This window comes from Panthera onca, chromosome C2 (assembly GCF_046562875.1).
Source record: "Panthera onca isolate mPanOnc1 chromosome C2, mPanOnc1 haplotype 2, whole genome shotgun sequence".
Lineage (NCBI taxonomy): Eukaryota > Metazoa > Chordata > Mammalia > Carnivora > Felidae > Panthera > Panthera onca.
Window position 1 is genome coordinate 69,424,004 of NC_138347.1, and position 20,953 is coordinate 69,444,956.

The following is a 20,953-nucleotide window of genomic DNA, read 5'->3' on the forward strand; positions in this document are numbered from 1 at the left end:
TGCGTTGCCTGGCAACCACGGGGGGGGGAGGGGCCCTGGCGTGACGTCACAGAGCTGACCTCCCGCCGCCCTCCCGCCTCCCTCCCTCCACCCTCCGGCGGCGCCCCGCCCCCGCGCCCGCCACCATCCAGCAAAGTCTGGGTGGCGGAAGTTCAGAACCTGCAGGGCCTGGAGAGTTGAGAACTGCTTAGGGTTAGCTTGTGGTGGGAGGACCAGATGGCTTGGCCGTTTAAGATTAGGGCTGGGGGCGTTAGGAAACCTAGAGGAATGTGTGGCAATTTACAGTGGGCTTTGTATATTAAAGAGCGGAAGTGGAGGAGCTTAAAATGATGTTTTACCTTGTGGAAAGTGGACAGGTGAAGCCCTTGGGAATAATAGTTGCGAGCACTTCTTGCAGTGCTTTTTTTGTGTGCCAAAACGATCCTTAAATGCATGACACATATTAATCCTTACAATCTCCCCACAAGGCAAGTACTGTTATTACCTCCCATTTCACAGGTGAGGAAACAGCACAGAGCGGTCAAGTAACTTGCCCAAGATCACAGAAAGTGATAGTTAGGATTTGAACCATGTTGCCTGGTTCCAGATTCCTCATTCTTAATCTCTATAATGCTAAGAGAGGGAGCCCTTGTTAGTATGGAAATGAGCAGACCTCGAGATGCCTGAGGCAACAGGGAAAGAAGAAAAATATTCACCGTGTAGCATGGCATTAAAGTCTCACAGTAACTCTGAAGGTACGTACTTACCTTTGTTTTAGAAATAAGAAATAAGTTCAAAACTTTGAGTAACTGGCCTGTGGTCAAACAGCTGACGATAGGGACAAATTTGATTCCATGTCTTCTGATTTCAAATTTTTTTTTTTTTTTAAGCTCCCAAGGAGACAAGAAAAGACCCATCTTTCTCTGCTTTACCTCTTGTCCCTTCACACTCGTTTTTAAAGATGTCCGTTGCATCATCCAGTCTTTTCAGTCCTTTTACACGGCTAGTGTGCGCTAGTCTAAATCATTGAGTTAGTTCATCCAGGGCCTTCAAAGCTTTCTCCAGTTGTGAGATGAAAGCCTGTTGTCTCTCCTTAAAGCAATTTCAAGCATCAGTGAGTAAGCGCGGGGGCTGGGTGTTTGGATTATGTATGCAGAAGGCTTCTCAGAACCTGCTGTCATCCATTTGTAAAGGGCCCAGTCTTTTGGCATTTGTCAAAGTTTTGCAGATCCCTCCATACCCTGAGAGTCCTGGATGTTCTGAGGATGGCCACTTGCCCATGGGTGATTGGGGATCAAAGAAACCTGACGACCGCCTTCCTGAGCTCTCTGTGGAGGGGCCACCAGGAATTGACGCCTGCCCCTCAGGGTGTGCCTTAGGACGAGAGGGGGAGGCTTGAGGTTTGAGGACTTGCAGGAGAAAAAGGGTGCTACGGCCAATGGGGTCTGTTCTGTGTGCACATGAGTGAAGAAGATGTGTTTGTCTCTTCCTGCTTTCATGTGGAGGATGTGATACAGAGAGGAATGACTAATATGATCCTCATGTCAAAGAAGGGGTGTTTCTGGTAAAGCAGTAGCTAGCTGGAGATGGAAGATGAAAAATGGGCTTTTAGTGTGCAGGTTCAGTGTAAGAAAGGAATTTCATGAGACGGACCAAGGTGGTCTGATGTCTGTCTGCAGAAGGTAGGTTGAGGGGCAGAGAAGAGGTCTTCCTTGATCTATCAGTCAATAAATACAACAGATTATAGTGAAGAGATATGACTTTACAAGGAAATGATAACTGCAAAATTCAGGGAACTTGTTTTCTTCTGAGAGGCAGAGGGCTCGAGAGGGGAGGAGCACACATATAGATGTGATTGGTGGTGGTCCAGCTGTTGGTGTGGATGGTGGTTTTGTGGGTGTTCGTTGTGTTTCAGAATTTACATATTCTCTTTTATATATGTCAGCTATTACATACAATCTAAGTAAACTCATCAAATGGGCCACACTATTTCTATTTTCTTGTGTAACGGAGAATTGACTATACACATTTTGTCATTATCCCTTTGCTCCCATCAACATACAGATATGCTCTAATTTCTCCCATCATAGTCCCGTGCAGCTCTGCCCCACTGCTCTACTCCTTTACTGCACAGCTCATTAAAAGAGTTGTCTGTACTTGCTGCCTCTAATTTCTCTCAATCCAGTCTCTCTTGATGCTAATTGAATTGGGCTTTCATCCTCATCACTCCATCAAAACTATTCTTGTCAAGATCCCAAATGACATGATGCTAAATTGAAGGTTCTTAGCCTCAACTAACCTGTCAGCAACATTTGACCCTGATGACCAGTCTCTCATCCTTGAAACTCTTGCCTTGGCTTCCAGAACATTACACTCTCTTGCTTTTTCTCCTTCTTTACTGCCTCTTCCTTCTCATCACTTTTGCTAGTTGCTGTGGACTCAAATGTTTTTGTCCCCCTCTCCCAAATTCTTTTTTTTTTTAATGTTTATGTATTTTTGAGAGAAAGAGGGAGAAACAGAACGTGAGTGGGGGAGGGGCAGAGAGCGAGGGAGACACAGAATCCAAAGCAGACTCCAGGCTCTGAGCTGTCAGCACAGAGCCCCCTCTCCCAAATTCTTATGTTGGAGCCCTAAACCCCAGTGAGATGGTATTTGGTGGTAGGACCTTTGGGAGTTAATTAGGTTTAGATGAGGTCATTAGGGTGGAGTCCCTATGATGTGCTTAGTGTCCTTATGAGAGAGAGACCATTGCTTGCTCTCTGTGACATGTGAGGATACAGCAAGAAGGTGGCTATCTGCAAACCTTGATTGGGGCCTCCCAGGAACCACATCTGCCAGCACTTTGATCTTGGACTTCCAGCCTCTAGAACTGGGAGAAATAAATGTCTGTTGTTTTAAGTCTCCCCAGTCTGTGGTATTTTGTTATGGAAGCCTGGACTCAGACACTGGTTCTTTCTTTTCTCTGTGATACCTTAATGTCAGAGGCTCCCAGGATTTACCCTCATACTTCTTGATCCACATATACTCCCTTTTAATCTCAGCTGATCTCGTGTTTTAGATACTAAATTTATATCTCCAGTCCCAATGTTTCCCCAAACTCCACACTGGAATATCCCACTGTCTACATGATAGCACCAATGGGTGTCCAATAGGCTCCTCAAACTTAACATGTCCCAAACTGCACTCCTGATATCCTTTTCCAAACCCTTTCCCTTCCAACTCCTCTTCTGCTTTATTGTCACTCCACACTATACTTTTAGATTTTTGTTTTATTAACTGGCCTCTCTTCTTTCACTGGAGTGTATGGATTTTTGTTTTATTCACTGTGTGTTGCTGGGGCCTAGAACAGGGCTGCCCATGTAATGAGCACCATAAATGTTTGTTTGCTGAATAAAATTCTCCTTTTTTTCTTCTCCTTCCACCTTTCTTCCATATCCTTCCTGCTTTGAAGAGGCCCTCCTGAGAAGCGATACATCAGTGCCCATTCAGCTTCACTAGCTCAGTATCTGAAGAGCTAAAGTTATACTTGGCCAAGGAAGGGACAGATCTGGCACCAGGGGTAGGAATCCTGAGCAGACTTAGTTAGTGCCATGATGATCTCAGTTCAGAAAATAAGTTCTGCCTGTTCTGTGTGGCTTCTATTGTGTTTCAATTTCTCAGGTCTGAAGTTTGCCCTCTCATAGGAGGAGATGAGTTATGGCCCTATATGCTGTGGCCTGCTTGGGTCCTGGTGAAGCTGGGTCTGAGAAACAGCAAGGGTCACACCGTCTCAGCCTGCCCAGTCCCTGCATACTTGTGGGGCTCAGCTGTGGGTTGTGGTTGTCAGTCTCTTCATGGAGCCAACCCACCCTATGGACACAGTCTCTCTTCATATATGCCTTAGTTTTCTTTTGCTGCATAACAAATTACCACAAATGTAGTACCTAAAAACAACACAAATTTATGAACTCAATGTTTCCAGGACAGGACCCTCTGCTAAGGGTCTCATCAGGCTAAAATATAAGGGCTGGTTGGGGCTCTGAGCTTATATGAAGCTCAGGGTCGTTTTTCATGATCACTGATTATAGGCAGAATTCAATTCCTTGTTGTTACAGGACTGAAGTCCATATTTGCTTGCTCACTGTTGGCCAGGAATCACTCTCAGCTCCTAGAAGCCTCCGTCTGGTCCCAGTGATGTGGTCTTTTCACGGCAGTTCACAACATGGCTGCTTTCTCTTTATCTGTTTTAAAGGCTCACCTGATTAGGTCAGGCTCACCCAGGACAATATCCTTTTTGAGGAACCCAAAGTCAACTAATTAGGGACCTTAATTACATCTGAAAATTCCTTTTTGCCCCATAATGTTAATCATGAATGTTAATCATCACCCTGTCACATCCACAGGTTCCATCCACAATCAAAGGGATGAGATTACACAAGGCATGTACAGCAGGGCCTGGAATCTTGGGGTGCATCTTAGAATTCTGCCTACCACAAATACATCTTTGTGAGAGGGAAAAAAAATCCCCCAAGAAGATCCACCATTTTTCTTCACTTAGAAGGACGGAGACAGACAAGCAGGCTACCTTTGTGGATCTGGATCCTCAGGTCTTCCTACTACATTTGTGTGCAACCTCTCCTTCAGAACTCTAGGGGGATGACACTTCCTATAACTGCTCCCTCCCTGATGAAGAGCTGTTTATTCCACATAAGTGAAAATGTCCACCTAACCAAAGTCTCCTTCTTTCAGGATTTGAGTGATTTTAAAAAATAGAGGACTGTTAACTACGTGTGCGTGGGGGGTGGACAAGGCTCCTCTCCTGCCTTGACACTTGTGGCTCCCGTGGCATCTTTGATTCTCTTCAGGACTGCTCCTAGCCCAGCGGCACCTTTGTATATATTATAAAAGGTAGTTTCTTGTGGTAGACATAGCCCCTGGGGCATATGGACTGGTGAGAGGGTCTGGGGCTGGGCTTCATGACTTCCCCCCTCAGAAAACTGTCTGGTTTTCTTGCCTCTGGCACTTTCTATTTCTATCTCACATTATTCTTCTAAATATGCACATCACCCTGCCCACCCACCCCCCGCGCCCCCCCCCCCCCCCCGCCAAAAAAAAAAAAAAAAAAAAGAGTAAGAGAGAGAAAACTTCAGTGCTTGGCTTCTCTATCTTCCTCCGGGAGAACTTCTATCCATAGGAGGTTTAGAAGCCTGTCTCTCTGTGGATGACTCAAATTCACACCTCCAGTCCCAGTCTCCCTCCTCAAGTCAGTCTCTTATCTAAATATCCCAGGCTTCCTTCAAACAAATTCACAGAAGACACATCATCCTTCCCCAAGGCCAGCCCCACACATTTCTACCTCTTCAGTTAGAGATGTCATTCTCCCTGTTATCCAATCTACAAACTGAAATCACCCTCCACCACTCCCTCTACCCCTCCTCATTCAGCCTGCTTCCTCCTCCTTCATAGAGACTGCGACATTGGTCCTTGTCAGTGTCACCGTGCCACACTGGACTAAGCCCTTAGTGTCACCTGTCTGCACTGTATTTCAACAGTTATCTGCCTTCTTTGGTCTCTTTCCTTTCCTCTCCCAGTGGTTCTCAATTGGGGGCAATTTTGTGCCCTCCAAAAGATATCTGTCAATGTTTGAAGATACCTTCAGTTACCACTGCTAGGAGTGCATGCTGGCATCTAGTGGGTAGTGGCCAGGGATGTTGCTAAACACCCTACAGTACACAGAACAGTCCCCCAAAACGATCATCCATCCCAGATGTCAATAGTGCTGAGATCAAGAAACCTTGCTTAGTGTCTTTTCCTCCAAGCTTCCTGAATGTTATAGCCTGACTTTTCTGTACAAAAAAAAAAAAAAAAAAGCACTTTGTGTACATTACCTCCTGACAGGAAAAAAAAAAAAATTCCTTACTTCTTATATATATATATGCTTGTCTTTCTCTGCCTCAGATGCCCTCCCCCTTCATTTTTTTAAATAAGTTTTTTAACATCTATTTATTTTTGAGAGAGAGACAGAGGGTGAGTTGGGGAGAGGCAGAGAGAGAGGGAGACACAGAATCCAAAGCAGGCTCCAGGCTCTGAGCCATCAGCACAGAGCCTAATGTGGAGCTTGAACCCACAGATGGTGAGATCATGACCTGAGCTGAAGTCAGACACTTAACCGACTGAGCCACCCAGGCGCCCCTATCCTCCTCCTTCATTTTTATGCCAAGAAATCTCGTCTTTCTCTTAAGGCTCGTAGCAAGGTGTCTAGCCCGGGTGCTGAGCTAGTCCATTTGTCCCTCTGGACGCACTCTCTGCTCTTCTCTCTCCTTATCTGTGCCCTAGGACTGTGTCTTCTGGCTCCCTTTCCCTCTAGTTTCTGGGTAGGCTTGGCTTATGGGAGGTATCAGCAGGGGATCGCAGGCTGGGTCTTTACTCCCCAATCCCAGCCTTAGTGTCCTGCCCCTCTACAGTCTCAGCTTGCGTGGGGCATCCCCTCTTCCATCGCACCAACTCTTGTGGGGCTCCAGTGACACCAACCTTGCCTTGCCTCAGCCCAAGAGTGGCGATGGCTCGCCACTGTTGCTAGTCCAGGAGTTCACCACTGTGATTAGTTGTCTTAAGTCTCCCCACATCTCAGTCAGTATTTCCTTAGTTAAACTCTCTCTAGTTAAATCCTTTGAGTGTGCCATCTGCTTCCTGCTGGATCCTCAGGGCCTTGGCAGTCACTTGAGGATTCGCCTTTCTCTTGGTTCCCACACAGAACTTATAGTCGGGACTGCTCCCATGTCATTCATTGTATACACCACTTAAACATCTATTTCCCAAACACATTGCAAACTTCTGTGGGTGGAGGCTGTTTAATATATCATGTACAAGCCCTTGGCATAGAGCCATGCTCAATGAACATTTACCAAGGAAAATTGTGATAAAATGTATTGAAAAAAATCACCTGATTTCATGAACAAAGTGTTCTGAATTTAAATTACTTATTTTCTTTCGTACCATTGGTATTTGGGGGTGATTTGACCTCAACTTTTACACAACATTTTAAAACCAACAGAGGCATGGGGTTTAAGACTTCAGAGTGGCTCTTCAGCTGCCTTCCTTCTTGGTTCCTGGTGGCATTCTGTGTGTTTGTGGCTGCTGAATAAGGGACTTGGAGTAAAATCGGGGCTTTCTGTATTGGCTCCCTCCCTTGAAACCAACATTCTCTCCCTTCAGATCTCTTTGATGTGCTCATTCTATTGCTGGTCTGTAGGGACCAAATGTTCTACTTGCTCCCTGAGCCTAAGACTTGGCGCTGCATTGTGCCCAAACATGTGCTTCATAAATGCCTTTTTGTCCCACAATTCACTTCGAGTTTTTATTTAAATATTTAATGATGCAAAAATTGGTGTAAGTGCCTCCTTAGGGAATCTTGGGAAAGTACAGGGATGTAATCAAATGGTTTGCAAATTGTACTTACTTATTTATAACTCTAATTTGAAAAGAAGGACCAGGCTTATTAAAGAGGATGTTCGCATTTCACAGACACCTTACCCTAAGGAATGAGGGATAATCATTCTTAAGAAAAAGGGGAAATGCCAAGTCATTTCTTAGAGTTATTGCTTCTTATCTTTCCTGTGTTGTAATGGTTGTTTGTGTGGGCAATTAAAAAAGCTATTTCTTCTTCTGTCTGCTAAATAGATCTTCATCTGCCTAATTCTGCTGTGGGGTTTCAGTTTGACCGAATGGTTAGTTATTTTCATGCCAAAAATCCACACCCAAGTTCTGTTTCTTTTGTACCAGAAAGATGACAAAGATGAATAGAGAGGAGTGGTAGGCATGCTTGTCCACAGTCCACCTTTATTTCATGGAAGGGCTTGGAAAATATGGGGCTGATATGGGCTGAGCAGGGGCATATTATGACTTTCATAGGCCTTAGGCACTTTTGCCTTCATGGGCAAAAAATATGAAAGCTTATATTGTACAACCATGTTGGCAAATATAAGATAAGGACAAATATGTTATCTATTAAAACGTCGTGGACGTATAAAAGCACTATGGTCCCTAGGTACTGTGTCTCTTATGCCTAATGAATGTTAGCCCTATAAATGGGCCATGGGAAAAGAAGGTAGCTTGACTCCCCTTTTTCAAGAACTAAAGATACCTAGATGCCAGTCTGTTCTCAACAGTGCCTAAATCGGGAGATTTTGATCACAAATAAGGTGAATGAATCATCTTCCTTTGACAGGCATGGGGTCTTTGGAGGGGTGAGGAGAGGTGAATCATGCAGCTCAGCCACCTCCCAGATATGGGCTGGTTATCTCTTCATCTTGTCCAAGGACGGTGTGACATCTACAAAGGTTAGAGATGGTGTTAACAGTCTCTACTACGGAGGGTCCAGGGCGACTGTCCCATTTCACAGATGGAGAGCCTAAGGCATGATAAGATGAGCTTGAGTGGCCTCTTCACTGTAGCTGATTCAGATTCCAATGCCTTGCTGCTTTCTTGGCAGCCAAAAGAGGAAACACTTAAAATAATTTTTTTCTGACTATAAGAGTCATACTGGTTTATTAAGAAATTTGGCAAATAAAAGAAATCAAGAGAAGATTAAAAAACCAAACTCTTTTAATCCTACCTCTTAGACCAACTACTGCCCACTGCCCCATGAAATTGTATAAATAGGTGAACCAAACCCTTGGGATAGGACTACTCAAGTTGCCAGGAGCCAACCCAGCAGTGCTGGTCATTGCTGCCAATTCTGCCTGGTGTCACCCTCATTTGTAAGATGGCTAGATTTTACTGCACCCCTTACCGCCCGCCCCCAAGGCTTATAAGCTACAATGTTAACTAAAGGAGATAGATTATAAAATTTATATATAATATGATCTCAATAATATAGGACCATGCATAAAAAATTGAGCAAGTCAATATAATTATGTCAACAGAGGGACTAGTCCATAGAGGCTCCTGTATGGTGAGGAACAGCTTTCTGGGGGGATGGCAGCTTTTTAGCACCACATACACTCACCTCACAGGCAATTTCCTGTGCATGGGAAATTTCCTATGCAATTTTCAAGCAGTTTCCTATGAATAACATTGCTGCCATTTCTACTCCCAGAAGAGTTCACTAGGGACAGTGACACCTCCATGCATAAACCCCAGACTTTTAGAGGTAGCTGTCCTCCCTGATGTCCTTTTCCCTGTGCCCATCCATGAAGCAGCAGTTTCAGCAGGCTCCCATTTGTATTCCAAGGCTGGCGATGGGGTTTCCTAGCTATCCTCTTGGGAACATGAATCTATTCTGTACATAAAAGCAAGGATGCAATTAAAGCTATGCATCAGAGAGCAATCAAGGGAACTAACAACTTCGCATTACTGTGAAAAGGATGCCATTGAGTGAGGACAGTTTCTGCGACAGCTTCTCTTACCACAAATGCAGAAGAACGGCTCCTGGTGCCTCTGCAGACCCTCAGAGGCAAAGCCTTCCCAGCAGGCAGGAATCTGGCTCATCCCAGAGAGATGGGGACCTGCAGGCAAAATATTTTGTCTTTCTTGTTGGTCTGGTCCAGTGTCTTATGTTTCCCTTAGTTCTAACCTAGATCCTGCCTGCTGAGCTTTCATCCTGTGTCTGTTTTCCTTGATGAAGACAGAGAACATTGGCCTGTGTGTCCCCATCTGATAATCTTCTAAAGCTTGATGGTGGATTTCCTCTAAAGTGTCTATATCAAGCCCAGAATGTTAGAATGTCATGCTAAGAAACTAAGCTGAAATGATATATCTGATAATTTAATTAAAATATTTGAGTAGCTACTATGTGCCAAACAGAAAAGAAATAGGCAGGGGGACACAGATTGAACCAGAGGTCATTAGCATGTTCTACCTTGGATGCTGTGTTCAAAGGCCCCAAATCTTCTTTAGGTTTTTGAAGTGAGCTTTGAAGGCAGATAGATTTGGGGTGAATCCACTTACTCTTTCTAGGGCAAGCTGCTTACCTACCTGAGTCTCAGTTTTGTTACCTACAAATGGGGATCAAAATCTTATTTCAGAGATTGTAGAATAAATGAAATAATTTAAGCAAAGCACCATTCCTAATAGTGGAAGACACCTTGTAAATGTTGCTCCTTCCTTTAGGTTTTATAATGATTCAGTGATGGGGACATCAGAGATGTTGGGTGTAATAAGAAACTGTTTTTTTTTTTAATGTGAATTTTTATATGTAATGTTGACTTTGCAGATCAGCTATAATTCTAAATTGGCTTCCCACAAACTCAGTTATGACCTGTTATTAACATGCCAACATTTATTCACCCAACAAATATTTCTTAAGTATCTTTTATGGTGTAGCCAATGTATGTTAGGGAATAGCACCTACCTTTAATATAAGCTTGGTCTAGACATAATCAGGAAGGGAAATCTGCCAGGAATAAAATCCTATATGGAAGGAGTTTCCAGGACAGCGGAAGATGGGCTCAGAGAAACACAGCTGCCATCAGAGACATTTCTCAAATGCTGGCAAAAAAACTCCTAACCAATGCCTGACTGTAGAAGAATCCTGGGAGCCTGGACTTGTCTCTTATTCTTGAATTGCATTTATTCTGGGAACCAAGCAGAGTGCTGTGTCAATCTGCTAAGAGGGAGGCAGAATTATAAATAGGATATGTGCTGGAAATAGGAAATAAGATGAAAGATGGCATTTGGGGCTTTCACGGCTCATCCCCCCACTCCCTTAAGCAGAGGGAGAAAAGCCATCCAGTTCTGCTGGGGGCAAAAAATTCAGGAGCCATCCTTCCAAGAGAAGTGGAAGGGAGAAGAGGAAGTGGAAAGTATGGTGGTGAAAGCAGGGATGGGGAAGAACCCAGTGAGGTGCCAGCAGAGGGGTGGGAAGGTGAGCTGGCCCCCCAGGCAGATGAGATGACATCAAAGAGAAAAACTCAGTGCTAAAACAGAGTGTGAAGATTTTACCCAGCTGGACAGAAACCTGAAATAGCAAGATAGTAATCACACATGGCCAGAGAGAGGGATTAGGTAGGAAAAGAATTAAAAAGCTTAAGCCATAAAGATGAAATTAGGTGGCAAGGTGAATATGACTGTGGGAAAGAAGACCAGGCCTGATCAGTAGCATTCCCAGGTAGCTCCATTTACCCTTCTCCCTCAGCTCTTAAGCTGGATTTCTTCAAAGGCATTAGTGAATCTATAATCCGAGTGGGGAAAGGGTATCCCAGCTATGGTTAAGGGAGACTGGAGTAGAAAAAAGTCTTGGAATTGGAGGCAGTTCTAGTCTTGCTGTTGCCATCAACCAGACATATGGCCTCAAACAATTTACCTGACCTCTGTGAGCTGGGTTTGAGTATAGACTCTGCTATGAACTGTTTGATCTTGAATGATTTTCCTCTCTTATAAACTTCCTTTTCTTTTTCCATATAGTGATATATAGTAGATTGTGTCTTAAAGCTGCTGCCATGTATAAAATTGGATGAATACTTAGGGTGGGAGAGAATAGTAACCCTTAATCTATTCTATAATAGGGAACAGCTCTCAAAGACAACATCCAGCTTAGGTGCTAGAAGAATGGATAGCCTTAAGTCCTATTATAGCCAGGGTGTGCCCCCTTTTGATATTACAGACAGTCATGCCTTTTACCATCTTTCTCTTGCACAGATGCCAAGTCTGGATCTGTGCTGCTTGAATCAGGGAGGCCCAGCAATGTTAGACCATACAAGAGAGTTTCTAGCAACTAACCATCCAAGATAAGGTGAGAAGGACGTCTATAGATAACACGAAATGGAGGGTCCTCACAGAGCCATTGAGGGAAACAGTAAAGAAGCACTCTGCCAAGAAGATGAGACATACCTAGTTGTCTTGCAAATAGAAGGTATGGAACTGTAGGTATGGTTCTGTTTCATTGCCCTAAGTGATCTCTTTCTGAGGTCAAAACAAGGATTTGGAGAAGTCATAGGTCAGAGTATACTCAAGTACATTAATATTCAGAAGGGTACTATGAAGTGGTTTTGCCCAAACTCATTAATCAAGAACGGCCACGTGTATATATAGAAACTTGCCTCCTTTAACCTTACAAATTACATTAACAATTCACTTGATAATATGACACACATAATGTGTCCTCCCATTGGTCCATGTGCTCTATTAAGGTTTCATGGGCCCTATAAAGATTATCTACATTATCTATAGGGATTCTCTTGCTTCTGCTCTGCCCTCCTGCCCATCTCACCCCTTCAGTCCCCAAAGGACCTAGTATATAAATCAAATCCTCATTAGAGAGATAAGGTTGAATCTTATCAGCCATTTATTACCTTGTCTGGTAGGGGAATCCTCAAGTAGTTCAAACCTTACAAATTTTCAATAATAGGTATCAGTTTGGGGACTGGCTCTCTCGGTCACTGCCAGGGGACATAAGCCTTGGATGTTGGCCTACAAATCCTGGCCTAGGAGACAGGAGACTCATTATTATATTAAAGATTGTAAAATGTACCCCCCCCCCATCGGGATGAATGTGAATTTGGGTCAGAAACCATCCTTGTGGGAAACCATTATCAGTAGGCAGAGTGTCCCCTCTGCTACAGGTGTTTGATCATAGTGACAAAGTGTGGTGTTATGGTTAACATGTTGAGTACCATTACCTCTTGGGAGGCAAACCTTCATAAGGATGAAGGTAGAGTCAGACTGAATATTGTTTGGGATTAGAACTTCTTTTGAGTTAGGGTCTTGTTCCTCCACCTGCTATCCTGGATGGGCAGTGTCAGCATGGCCTGGGGGCTTGTCAGAGAAGCAGAATCTCAGGCCTCATGCCAGGCCTACTGGATCAAAATTGCAAGTGACAAGATTCCCAGGTAATTTGTATGCCCATTAAAGTTTAAGAGCTGGGTTAGGGTGCTCCTTTAAAACAAATATAAATGTCTCTTCTAGAAGGTTACTACTGGCCAGTCATTTAATGTAATGAGGACAGTTTAATCAGATTACTTCTCATTTATTCCTTAGCTAAAATAAGCCAGGGTGGGAATTTTGTTTGAAAGAGAAGGAAAAACTACCAAACTCCCAATCCCTAACCCCTACTGTAACCTTAGCTCTCACCACAGAGATCTGGCACATAGTAGGACTCAGGAGATTTTATTTGGCCGAATAACTGATTCACAAGAAGAAAGAATATGTGGTTTTGTGGTTTCACTGTTTGCCATATGTAGTAGGCAGAATACTGGATCTCAAAATGTCAATGTCCTAATCCCTCAAACCTGTGAATCTGTTACCTTATGTGCCAAGGGGGATTAATCAGCTGATCTTAAGATAGGAAGATTATCCTGGATTACCCAGGTAAACCCCATGTAATTACAATGTTCTGAAAAGTGGAAGAGGGAGACCGGAGAGAAGGTCAGAGTCAGGGAAGGAATGTGAGAAGACTTGCCTTTGGTGGCTTTGAAGACAGAGGAAGGGAGCCATGAGTCAAGGGATGTGGGTGATCTCTAGAAGCAGGAAAAAGCAAGGAAGCAGATTCTTCCATGGAGCCTCCAGAAAGGAAGGCAATCCTTCTGACACTTTGTTTTTTGCCCAGGGACACCTGTGTTGGATTATTGGACTTCTTACCATCAGGGAACTGTCTGACACTGAGTTTATGTTGTTTTAAGCCACTAAATTTGTGGTACTTTGTAGCATCAATAGGAAAGTGATACACTACACTAGAAAAGTTTGTTCATTTTGAATATGAAAACAAACACAGAAGCAGCATGTGTATGTGTGTGTATATATGTATATGTGTGTGTATTTGTGTGTGTATGTTTGTGTATTTGTGTATGTGTGTATATGTGTAATGTGTATGTGTATATATGTGTCTATGTGTATGTGTTTGTATGTATGTACCAATCATCTGTCTATGTCTAACTTTTTTCTTTTTTAATTTTTTTAAGTTTATTTATTTATTTTTAGAGAGAGAGAGAAAGTTGGGGATGGGCAGAGAGAGGAGAGAGAATCCCAAGTAGGCTCCCACTGTCAGTGCAGAACCTGATACTGGGCTCAATATCATGAACAATGAGATCATGGCCTGAGCTGAAATCAAGAATCAGTCACTTAACCAACTGAACCACCCAGGTGCCCCCTAATTTTCTTCTTTCTTATATACTTTGGAAGTCAGATGCACATGCTTGCATTAATCCTCTTCTCATTTCACAGAATATCATCGTCTATCCATGGAAGGGTTCTCTCTTTTCATAAGAAAATGTTTATTTTATTGTTTTTTTCCCCTTCATCCACCATTCCTAATCCCATGCCCTCCTCCCATAGGCATCCACTTGAATATATTTAATATAGTCTTTCCAATCCATCTGACAGATGTTTATTTAGCTATAAGAGCACACTTACAAAAATACACAAGGCTGTTTTATGTGGGTGTGTAATATATAAATGGAATTGTTCTATAAATCTCATTCTGTCTTTACTTTTTTTCTCACTGTTCTTGAGATCAATCCAGATTGCTATATGGAAATCTAGTTCATTATCCTGGTGTGTACATATTGTACATTTTACTTGTACATTTCTTAAAGATGGACACCTAGGTTACCCCCAACAGTGTGACAGTAAACTTCCTTAGATACATCTTCTTGTGTTCCTAGGAAGAATTTCCCTAGGTGGGTATCCATAGGTCAGCTTGCTGGATTTTAGGGTACTTGATTGCCCTTCAGAATCTGCACTAGCAGTGAGTGAAGGTCTGGTTTCCCCCATGTCCTTGCCAATGCTTGGTAATCTCTAACCCAAAAAGCACAAATAGCTGTGGGCAAAAACTAGCTGCGAAAGGAAGTATAGATGATTTGGTGGAAATCATGCTGTGAATGCACAATGGGCAGGGATAAATTAGAAAATAATTCTTGAAAGAGGAGAGTCTTGCAAGAAGTGACATGTGGCTAGGAAGGGGAAAGCCTTTCAGGCAGAGAGGATGTGTTCAGGGCACACAGGGCTCGGACTGATCACCAGTGAGTGGTCCTTGAGGTCAGAGGAGATCTCCCTTCTTCTGAACGGTCAGTCCACTCTGTTTGCAGACTCCTACTCACCTTCCCACCCAAGGAAACAGGTCTTCTCTGAACTTCCCTGAGGATATGAGGGCTCTCAGGTTCTAACTCCCTCTCTTTAACTCTTCTCTTTGTCACTTTGTAAATTTATACAGTTTGACAAAATGTATAAAATTGATGTGTTTTAACAGATACGTAGCCCTGGGACATCACCAGCACAATCAACATATAGAACATTTCCATCATCTCCCAAACCTTTCTTGTACATGTTTGCAGTCCACCTTTCCCTCTGCCCCTAGCCCCATGGATCCACTGATCTGCCTTTTGTTACTATAGGGAAGTTTGCATTTTCCAGAATTCTGTGTAAATTGGATTTTACAGTAAGTACTCTTTTGTGTCTGGCTTTTTTCCCCCCCCTCACTGAGTATAATTATTTTGAGATTCATTCATCTTAGTGGCATATCAATAATTTGTTTTTTGTTTTTTGTTTTTTGTTTTTTGCTGAATGGTATTCCCTCATGTGAATGTATGACATTTTCTTTATTCACTTGTTGAGAAATATTTAAACTATTTTCTATTTGGGGCTGTGATGATTAAAGCTGCTGTGAATATTCATGTATAAACTTTTGTGTTTGTTTTAACTCTTTGGGATAAATAGGAGTTCATTGGCTGGATCAAATGACAGGTATATGTTTCACATTTTAAAAACCGACACTCTCTTTTTCAAAGGGGTTGTACAATTTTCACTCTTAACAGCACTGTAGGAGAGTTCCAGCTGGTCCACATTCTTGCCAACAGTTTATATGGTCAGTCTTTTTAAATTTTTACCATTTGAATGGTATTTCATTGTGGTTTTAACTAGTACAATGACCAGTGCACAATACCAAGTAATGATGTTAAGGATTTCTTTGGTTCTTGTTGGCCATTCATATATCTTCCTTGGTGAACTGTCACTTTGAGTTTTTGCCCCTAGTAAAATTGTTTTGTTTGTATTTTTATTACTGAGTTGTAAGAGTTCTTTATTTATTCTGGATATAAGTCCTTTGGCAGATTTTTGTATTGCAAATAATTTCTCCCATTCTGTGGCATAACTTTTCATTTTTTTTTTTTTAACAATGTCTTTCAAAGAGCAACATTTAAAAATTTTGGTTACAGAGCTCCTGGGTGTCTCAGTTGGTTAATTGTCTGACCTCGGCTCAGGCCATGATCTTGTACTCTGTGAGTTCGAGCCCCGCATTGGGCTCTGTGCCAGCAGCTGAGAGCTCAGAGCCTAGGGCCTGCTTAGGATTCTGTGTCTCTCTCTCTTCTACCCCTCCCTGACTTGTGTGCTCTCTCTCTCGCACGTGCACTCTCTCAAAAATAGACATTAAAAATGTTTTTTGGAATAAACTCAAAATGGTTGAAGGACCTAAATGTGAGACAGGAAACCATCAAAATCCTAGAGGAGAAAGCAGGAAAAAACTTCTCTGACTTCAGCCACAGCAATTTCTTACTTGAAATTTCCAAAGGCAAGGGAATTAAAAGCAAAATTGAACTATTGGGACCTCATCAAGATAAAAAGCTTCTGCACTACAAAGGAAATAATCAACAAAACTGAAAGGCAACCGATGGAATGGGAAAATATATTTGCAAATGACATATTGGATAAAGGGCTAGTATCCAAAATCTATAAAGAACTCACCAAACTCCACACCTGAAAAACAAATAACCCGATGAAGAAATGGGCAGAAGACATGAATAGACACTTTTCTAAAGAAGACATCCACATGGCCAACAGGCATATTAAAAGATGCTCAATGTCACTCCTCATCGGGGAAATACAAATCAAAACCATACTGAGATACCACCTCATGCCAGTCAGAGTGGCTAAAATGAACAAATCAGGAGACTATAGATGCTGGCGAGGATGTGGAGAAACGGGTGGGAATGCAAACTGGTGCCACCGCTCTGGAAAACAGTGTGGAGGTTCCTCAAAAAATTAAAAATCGATCTACCCTATGACCCAGCAATAGCACTGCTAGGAATTTACCCAAGGGATACAGGAGTGCTGATGCATAGGGGCAACTTGTACCCCAATGTTTATAGCAGCACTTTCGACAAGAGCCAAATTATGGAAAGAGCCTAAATGTCCATCAACTGACGAATGGATAAAGAAGATGTGGTTTATATATACAATGGAATACTACTTGGCAATGAGAAAGAATGAAATCTGGCCATTTGTAGCAATGTGGATGGAACTGAAGAGTATTATGCTAAGCGGGGCGCCTGGGTGGCGCAGTTGGTTAAGCGTCCGACTTCAGCCAGGTCACGATCTCGCGGTCCATGAGTTCGAGCCCCGCGTTGGGCTCTGGGCTGATGGCTCGGAGCCTGGAGCCTGTTTCCGATTCTGTGTCTCCCTCTCTCTCTGCCCCTCCCCCGTTCATGCTCTGTCTCTCTCTGTCCCAAAAATAAATAAAAAACGTTGAAAAAAAAAATTAAAAAAAAAAAAGAGTATTATGCTAAGTGAAATAAGTCAGGCAGAGAAAGACAGATACTATATGTTTTCACTCATATCTGGATCCTGAGAAACTCAACAGAAGACCAGGGGGGAGGAGTAGGGGGGAAAAAAAAGTTACAGAGAGGGAAGGAGGCAAACCGTAAGAGACTCTTAAATACTAAGAATAAACTGAGGGTTGATGGGGGGAGGGGAAAGTGGGTAATGGGCACTGAGGAAGGCACCTGTTGGGATGAGCACTGAGTGTTGTATGGAAGCCAATTTGACAATAAATTTCATATAAAAAAAGAACATTACAACAGGGTAAAAATAAATAAACATTTAAAAAATGTTTTTTGGTTAGATAAAATTTATCAACTCACTTTTCTATTGTTCATGTTTTTTGTATACTAAGACATCTTTGCCTACCCTAAGGTTGCAAAAATTTTTCTCTTATGTTTCATTCTAGAAATTGTGTTCTAGATTTTATACCACTTGTGCATAAACTTAACTTCCTCCTTTGATCTCTGAGATCCTTGGATCCATTAGGTTTTCCTAGAAGGGCCAGTATCTCTTTTTATCTATAATGGGAATAAACTTTAAGACCTAGCTGAAGTCTCATAAATACATCATCATCCATTTGGGCTCACAGGTATAACAAAAGATAGAAGAAAAATTTTAGTTTCCAGTGAGTGGTTCTCTCACTTAAGTACCACACATGTAGAATATGACTAGTTGTCTGTTATGGAACCCAAAGGAGATTCATATCTCCCCAAAGAAAAGTGAGCAGGTATGACAGGGGCTGATTTAGCTAAAGGAAGAGGGAAGGTGTTTTTGTTCAAGTACCTGGGGGGGAAGGGGGGAATCAGGAGGGAGCATAGTGTCTCTCCTGGGTATTTATGATGAGCCATGTTCTAGCAACTCAAGAAGTATCTGATGAATATGATCTCACAATTGATGTTGTGAGCAGAGGAACATAAATATAGGTGCTACAGTGGTACCAATGGGGGAAAGTGTTCTATGCAGTTACAAAAGGCCCTTTTCCCCACTTCACATAGACTCAGTAAGGTTTTAACCCGGGAAGACTCTGGGTAGTATATGGCCACTGGTTCTGTGGGAGTTTGTGGCTCTAGGAGCTCCTAGAACCACCAGCATTGGCCCAGACACAGACATCAGTGTGGTCACAGAAAAAATAAGTGGGGAGGGGGATGAAAAACAAGAGAAAACCTTTTGAGTGCACAAGAGATTTCCCTTGGGAACTCTAAAAAATGTAGGAGGAGAGGGTTATTGCCAGTAACAAGACAGATTCTCATGTACCACCTCTAAGGGAATGCAGCTTCCTTCTACCTTGGCTTTTGAGAGTCACTGCTTGTAATGAGAAATATTAGTGATGAGGAGCCAGAAAAAAAGTCTGAGAGACACTGAATCATAGGAAAGAGAAGGTATTTTCTTGGCCTGGCACTATGGACTCAAGCTCATAAGAGACACAGAAGCAGACCCATATCCCTCAGGCCTTACCATTTCAGTGCGCTCCTTCTTCCTACTGCCAGTATCTGCATTTTGGTGCTTGAGGACTTCATCTGGAAACCTGGAAGGTCACTAGGCCTGAGGTACATGGCAGTTCAGACATTCTTAGAGATTAACTGTCCCCTGTCCCCTAGAGCATCTTTCAACCAATAAGTGATGGGAGATGATGTGTAAATATCCCAGCAACCTCATCCCTTGGGTGGGATAATTCCAAGGTATATGTTTTGCATTGTTCCCCAGCAGGATTAAGCTGTGGTTGTCCACTGTATAGTTGGCTTAATAATTCACTTTTTATTGGCTGTCTTCCCCTCCCTGACTCATTTCCTCATGCTCTTGCTGGTATTTCCTTGGATTAAATCCCAAATAAACTACTTGCTCTCAAATCTTTGTTTCAAGGTCAGCTTCTGGAGGATCCCAAACTAAGACAATTCTCCATGATAAGTTAGCATCATGGCACACACATTGCCAGAGAGCTGCTAAATGAGAGACACCCTTCCTCTTATTCCTCTCTTCTCATCTAAGGGAGTGGGACCGGCACCCAGAGACCTATGGGTGTGTTGTATGTACTGTCATCTGTGCAGGCCTGGTATTGTGCAAACATGTTCACAGGCATTGAGGAATCTCTCATTGTGATCTTCTCAATTTCCTCACTGTTAAATGGAAGGTGATCACCATGGAAAGAGTGATGAGATGCTGTTCTGATGGGGGATGAGGCGAGCCACCTTTATTGACAGTGGCATCTCTTGAACTGTGTTCCCTGGTGTTTTGGGAGATGCTTAATAGGAGACCCAAAAATCAAGTTCCTGAGGTCGCATGTTTAGGAATTGCTGAGTTAAGCAGAGACTATTTTATGGTAAGACTTCTCAGGATCTTTAATAAGACAAAGTGCATTGTGATCTCTGAGAGATGGTGTTTTCCAAATCTCTCTGACCATAGACCTTTTGAGGAAACATCTATTAATACCCCACTGAAAACATTTTGGGAAGTAATGGTAGAGAGACACGTATTTTCCTTCTTCCAAACTCATGTCTTTCAATCATGAGTGTTTTGAAATGAGTTCTGGCTTCCATCCCAGTGGTTGAAATGTCTTCTGTCTTCTCTGTGAAGCTAGACTTTGGTGGGGCTGTTACTCCTTAGTATATATGTAAAGTACCATAATCATCATAAGACCCAGAAATTTCCTGGCTTTTGCAGTCTCCAGACTGTGTTCCTATACATTAATCCTCACAACATCCCAGGAGGTAGGTCTTCTAGATCCTTATTTAATCGTTTATTTTTTTAATGTGTATTTATTTTTGAGAGAGAGAGAGAGAGAGAATGAGCAGGGGACAGGCAGAGAGAGAAGGAGACACAGAATTCAAAGCAGGCTCCAGGCTCTGAACTATTAGCATGGAGGCTGATGTAGGGCTCGAACCCACAAACCGTGAGATCGTGACCTGAGCCAAAGTCAGGCTTAACGGACAGAGCCACCCAGGTGCCCCTAGATCCTTATTTAATAGGTGAGGAGTCTAGAGTTCAGAGGTTTTCCCAGGATCTCTTGGTAGTACCTCAGTGCAGGAAAACTGGGATTTGAAGAAAGCAACACAAGCAAGGGACTGTGATTTTCTCTAGATGGTCTGAACTTTGGGTAAAGATTCAGTTAACAGAGCAGACTTTTCTAAGACTTCGGGGTTTGAAAATGTCATTGGACCAGGTCCAGAGAGAGATGAAAGCACATCAGTTCTCAGAGGATGACATTTGGGATTCCTCCAGGTGGTCTGTGGGCTGGGTCCATGACACCACCAAAGGAGGTAGCATCCTGAAGAAGACGGGGTTTCCAAAGTGAACCTTGGGCTTGAATTTTTGCTCCATCATTTAGCAGCAGTGTGGCTTTGGGCAAAGTACTTAAACAATCTGAATCTCAGTTTCCTCATCTCTGAAGCAGAGAGAATAATATTTTTCATGGGGCTGCTGTGAGGATGAAATCAGATAGTATACCCAAATTTCTTCACACAGAAGGTGCCTG

The 20,953-nt window shown here is 42.8% G+C and overlaps 1 long non-coding RNA gene across 1 annotated transcript; it reads left to right on the plus strand.

Moving 5' to 3' along the window:
- Nucleotides 1–110: 110 nt before the first annotated feature.
- LOC132682752 (uncharacterized) lies at nt 111–11,803 on the plus strand. Its single transcript, XR_009611847.2, has 3 exons — nt 111–734; nt 8,186–8,297; nt 11,596–11,803. It is a non-coding gene; the product is annotated as an uncharacterized LOC132682752 (long non-coding RNA).
- The last annotated feature ends 9,150 nt before the right edge of the window (nt 11,804–20,953 follow it).